We start from the raw sequence: 5,637 nt of genomic DNA on the forward strand, positions 1-5,637 counted from the left end.
GAAAGCGCGCCCGCTCCCCTGGCGCGGTGTGGCGTCTCTGTCAGCCCAGCCGGATTCTCCCCGCTTCGCTGGAGTGGAAAATAACGGCTTCAAACTTTGCAGAAAGGAGCTGGTGCCAGCACTTTAATTAACAGCCATCTTGGCCTGTGAGCCTGAGCCACCGCCTTCTCCATTGGGCTCCTCCCCTGGGTTCTCCCGGCCCCGCCCAAGTCCCCCGTAGGTGAATGTCTCTACCCCTGGCCCTCAGCACCCCTTAACCAGAGAGATCAGGTCTGACCGAGTGAGAAGATGCTGGACTGACGGCTTCTCTCCATTTTAATATATATACATATATATTATATATAAATATATATTATATATGTATATATATATATATACTGCTCCAATCTTTCTTCGTTCTCAAAAGCCAGACCCAAGATTCTGGATTTGAAGAACTAGGTGCCAGTCCCACCTTGTGATTTTTAGATCAATGGCCTCCACACTTCCAGTGCCCTCCTCTGGAAAAAGGGGTGGTTGTAGGGTATTAAATGAGATGTAATGTATGTAGAATGTCAGGCCTTAGTAATACAATTGTGTCACCTCAAGCCTAAGGAAGTCCTCTCACCCTTGGCCTAAATGGGGCAGTATTTTTCCCTGAAGACCATTGTCTTTGGACCAGGAGAGGAGGACAGAGGGTGTGTGCTTCTAGGTTTAGAGAAAGAACCATCTGAGAAAGGAACAACGTCTGGCGTTCTGGCTCTCCAGCACACCTATGTGTGCCTGTCAGTTTCCCCTTTCTAAGGTTTATAATGAGTATGTTGTAGGCGCACCTATGCTCACATGTGTGTGTTTGACGTGTTTGTGTGGGTATACATGCAATGGCCCACAAGTGGATGTCAGAGAGAATGATTTTGTGAGGTTAGACATCTTTCTCCACTTCTGTGTGGGTTCCCTGGGTTCTCCCTCAAGTGACCAGGCTTCCAAGGCAAATGCCTCATCTATCTACCCATCTATCCTCCTTGTTTCTTTTTTTTCTTTTTCCCTTCTTATTCTTTTCCTTCCTTCCTCCAGACTAGCTCTTGCTATGTAACCCAGGATAGCCCTAAACTCAGTCTTCCTGTCTAAAACCTTTGATTGCATGAGATCATTGCAGGAATCACCCCTGGCTCCAGACTTTTTTTTTTTTTCCCCAAGACAGGGTTTGTCTGTGTAGCCCTGGCTGTCCTGGAACTTGCTCTGTAGACCAGGCTGGCCTCTAACACAGAGATCTGCCTGCCTCTGCCTCCTAAGTGCTGGGTAATATTAAATTGCGTCACCACTGCTAACACTAGGTGCTTAGGTAGTCAAGAAGGCCCTGAAGTAAGGCCTCTGGCAGGAGTGCAGGCAACACCCTGCTGTAGCTGAGAGGAGAAGACATCCGGCTTTGATTCCCCTCTTCGTGGAGGTTCTCAGTGCTGAGGTGGATTGCTTGGGGAGGGCACAGGGAGAAAGGGGTCCTAGGTTCCTATCTTAGGTGTGGCTGCATGTAGGAAACCATGTAGCTGTTCCCTGGTTTTTGGAGGCGCTCTGAATGAAGGTGAGTGGATGTGACTGTGCTAGTGGTGTCTGGGATGTGAGTGAGAGAGCTGAGCCTTGATTTAGCAGCCGGCAGGCCTGCGTTCAACTGTTTCTGCTTTGGCTGGAGACACCTAGCTGGGTACTACAACATGGACGTGGTGATCTGCCCATGAAAACAGCCCAGGAGGAGCACTGTTGGTAGGAGACACAGACAGTAAGAAATCATAAAGTACAGCCAGTGTGAGGCTTTCTCCACTTACTAAATGCCAGAACTCACTCCGAGCACTTTATATGAATTCCCTTCCTTAATATTAACAATTCTCACGAATGTAAGTAAGGTTATATGTCTTCTTTATTATGTTGTGTGTGTGTGTTTCGCCTGCATGTATGTTTGTGCACCACGTATGCTCCTGTTGCCTGTGGAGGCCAGGAGAGGTCATCAGTTCCCTTGGAACTAGAGTTACAGGTGTATGTGACCAGCTGTATGTGGGTGCTGGAAGTTGAACATAGATCCTCTGGAAGAGCAGCCAATGCTCATACAGAGCCGAACCATGTCTCTAGCCCTTAATGTTATTAAATATCTTTCTTTACTTTTTTTTTTCTTTTCTTTTTCGAGACAGGGTTTCTCTGTGTAGCCCTGGCTGTCCTAGAACTCACTCTGTGGACCAGGCTGGCCTCGAACTCAGAAATCCACCTGCCTCTGCTTCCCAAGTGCTGGGATTAAACTTTCTTTACTTTTGAGATAAGTTCTTTCTATGTAGCACCAGCTGTCCTAGAATTTGATATGTAGACCGGGCTGGCCTTGAACTCATAGATATCTGCCAGCGTCTCACTCCTAAGTGCTGGAATTAAAGGCGCGCACCACCATGCCTGGCTATTATATATCTCTATAATAGGAACCACTAGGCAGATGCTGTTGTTTATCCCATTTTATGGCTGAGGAGTCCAGATTCCGACAGGGGTCTGTACCAGCACGGAGATGCACAGATGAAGATTGGCCAGCCCACAGGGCTCCAGGGAGGCATTACAGAGGAGGCATCTTTTATTTTATTTTATTTTCGCACCTGTCCATCTACTCATTCATCTTCCTTCCATCCATTCTGTACAACAATCTTAACTGACTAGGGGTCCAATTTATTACCACGGGACATAATGATGAGCAAGAAAGGGCTTCTGACCTCATGTAGTTTACAACGTATCACTGGACTACGGACTATTAAACAAGCAGTGGCTATTAAGTCTGACAAGCCTAGTGCCTGGGAATGGGTGAGAATGTGAGCCATCCACACAGGAGACTCTTCTGGAGGCAGAAAAGAAGGGAAATTTCCTGAGCCAGGTGTTATTTAAATGAAGCCCTGAAAAGAGGAGTCTTTGAGGTGCAGGGGATGACTGTCAGAGGTGTGAAGAAGGAGAAGAGAAAAGTTGGACAGCCAGAGGGAACAGCACGTGCTAAGGACTAAGCTTGTGAGGACCTATGGGCTGTCACAGAGTTCACGGTTTATCCCAGGGCAATTAAAAACTAGTACTGAAGGATGTGGAATAAGAAATATGATCAGGGGCTGAAGAGATGGCTCAGAGGGTAAGAACACTGTTCTTCCAAAGGTCCTGAGTTCAAATCCCAGCAACCACATGGTGGCTCACAACCACCGGTAATGAGATTTGATGCCCTCTTCTGGTGTGTCTGAAGACAGCTACAGTGTACTCATATACATAAAATAAATAAATAAATAAATCTCCTTTAAAAAAAAAATATGATCCGAATTTTTGTGTGGAGAATGTTTACTCTGGCTGCTCTGGGGAGAAACGATTATAACGGAAGCATTTGTGGTTCAGGTGAGACTGGAGAGTGACCTAACCCCAGCAGGCAAAAGGTAAAGTCGGTTAAGTTAGCAACCGACTGAAAGGCTAGGGAAGGGGAGAGAGGGAATCTTGAAATGTCTATTAGAGAAATGAAGCATGGTGCATGCTGGGTACCAGGATGGATCAGGTGCTTCTTCGTGCTGTCCCTTTATTGAATCCTTACTTAGTCTAAGGAATATGTGTTCCCATCGCCACACAGAGGAGAGGGACGGCGAGGGTTAGAGGGAAGCAACATCTTAAGGGCCACACAGCCTGTGAGAGAGTCAGGCTGGGACACTGGTCTTTGAGCGCTGGATTTTGGCCTTCATCTCTCCATCCCTCCCTGACACATTCCTGAGAAGGAAGACAAAGAGGATGTTAGGATCAAGGCCCAAGGATATAAAAGGCACAGTTTTGTTTTCTGGCCCTGAAGCTCTGGCTTGGGCTAGATAGGAAGATGGGGACCAGAGGCAGAGAATGGCTTAGAGGCCCAGCTTGGCTATTGATCAGAATAGTGTGTTTGGGGAGGTTTTTTAGTTCATTTTGTTTTGTTTTGTTTTGAGACAAGGTCTTTCCTGGCTGTCCTGGAATTTGCTCTGTAGACCAGGCTGGCTTCAGATTCAGAGATCTGCCTGCCTCTCCCCCCTCTAAAGGCATGTACCGCCTCACCCAGCTAGGACTTTCCATTTATTTCTCTGGGCTGAGCAATTGTCCAGGAAAGCTCTGGAAGGCTGTGTTGCTCACAGCAAGGATATCTCCCCAGTGGTATCTATTAAAATACTTCCATTCCCACCATGAGATTTTAATTTAGACATTTCTAGAGCTTTCATGAAAGGCTCTTCATAATTTAAGACTCCTCCCCCTTGGAGAAAAATGACATTGGGCCAGAAAGCACAGGAGAATAGAGTTTGAGTTGTGATTTGCGGGGAGGGGGTGGATACCTCAGTGGGTGGATCCAGGCTGGCTCTCAGAACTCTATCCTGACCCATCTCAGAGGTTGGAAAGATCTCCTCCAGGTCCCAGTCTCCAGCTCCAGCTTCCAAGGAAGACAGAGGGATCCAGGAATAAAACACAAAGTTTCCAGGTTATTCGCTGGCAGGTTTTCCTACCCCTCTGCCATGAGAGGACCCTGGACCTCGTGCCTGGGCTGGGGTGGGGGTGGGGAGTTCCCCAGAGACCTGCCCAGCCCTGTGTATCCTGCTCACTCATGCTGATCAGTAACTGTCTATCCCCATCCCAGATTCAACTCTAGGGAGGCAGCTCTAAAGAGGCCCTGGCTGAGGGTGGAGGAGAACCGAGGGGAGGGGCCATCTCTCTCAGCCCCAGTCTGCATCTCCCAGCTGCATGTATAAGTGATGAGCCTCTGCAGCAAACAGGAACCAATATAATAGCGGGTGCGTGGGGTCAGCTGGAGAGACAGATATCGGGGACACAGGAGTGACAGGCAGTGCAATTATGCTGAGCCTCCTGCAAAGGCGACAGCGAAGACCAGTCTGGCCAGTATGATCTGCAGACTCCCCTTAGGTTCCCCTCAAAGGCCTCTATTCTTCCAGCCTCACCGAGAGAGAGAGAGAGAGAGAGAGAGAGAGAGAGAGAGAGAAAGAGAGAGAGAGAGAGAGAGAGAGAGAGAGAGAGAGAGAGAGAGAGAGAGAAGAAACTGGGCTCATGAGCAAGTCAAGAAGGGCCTCAGAGGTCTGGGTCCAAGGATGGAAAGCTCAGACTTTCTTGTCCCCAAGAAGGACGGCTTGGGAAGAGTTTCTCTTCTGAAGCATCCCATTCTGGTTTTGGAGGGGAGAACCTGGGGATTGCGCCTAGGGCTCCCTGCCTGCTAGGCAAGCCCTCTCCCATTGACTTCTTCTTCTTCTTCTTCTTCTTCTTCTTCTTCTTCTTCTTCTTCTTCTTCTTCTTCTTCTTCTTCTTCTTCTTCTTCTTCTTCTTCTTCTTCTTCTTCTTCTTCTTCTTCTTCTTCTTCTTCTTCTTCTTCTTCTTCTTCTTCTTCTTCTTCTTCTTCTTCTGTTCTGTTTTTCGAGACAGGGTTTCTCTGTGTAGCCCTGGCTGTCCTGGAACTCACTCTGTAGACCAGGCTGGCCTCAAACTCAGAAATCCGCCTGCCTCTGACTCCCAAGTGCTGGGATTAAAAGCATGTGCCACCACTGCCCGGCCTTCTTCTTCTTCTCCTTCTCCTTCTCCTTCTTCTCCTTCTCCTTCTTTTTCTTCTCCTTCTCCTTCTCCTTCTCCTTCTCCTTCTCCTTCTCCTTCTCC

This window comes from Mastomys coucha, unplaced genomic scaffold, assembly GCF_008632895.1.
Source record: "Mastomys coucha isolate ucsf_1 unplaced genomic scaffold, UCSF_Mcou_1 pScaffold5, whole genome shotgun sequence".
Taxonomy (NCBI): domain Eukaryota; kingdom Metazoa; phylum Chordata; class Mammalia; order Rodentia; family Muridae; genus Mastomys; species Mastomys coucha.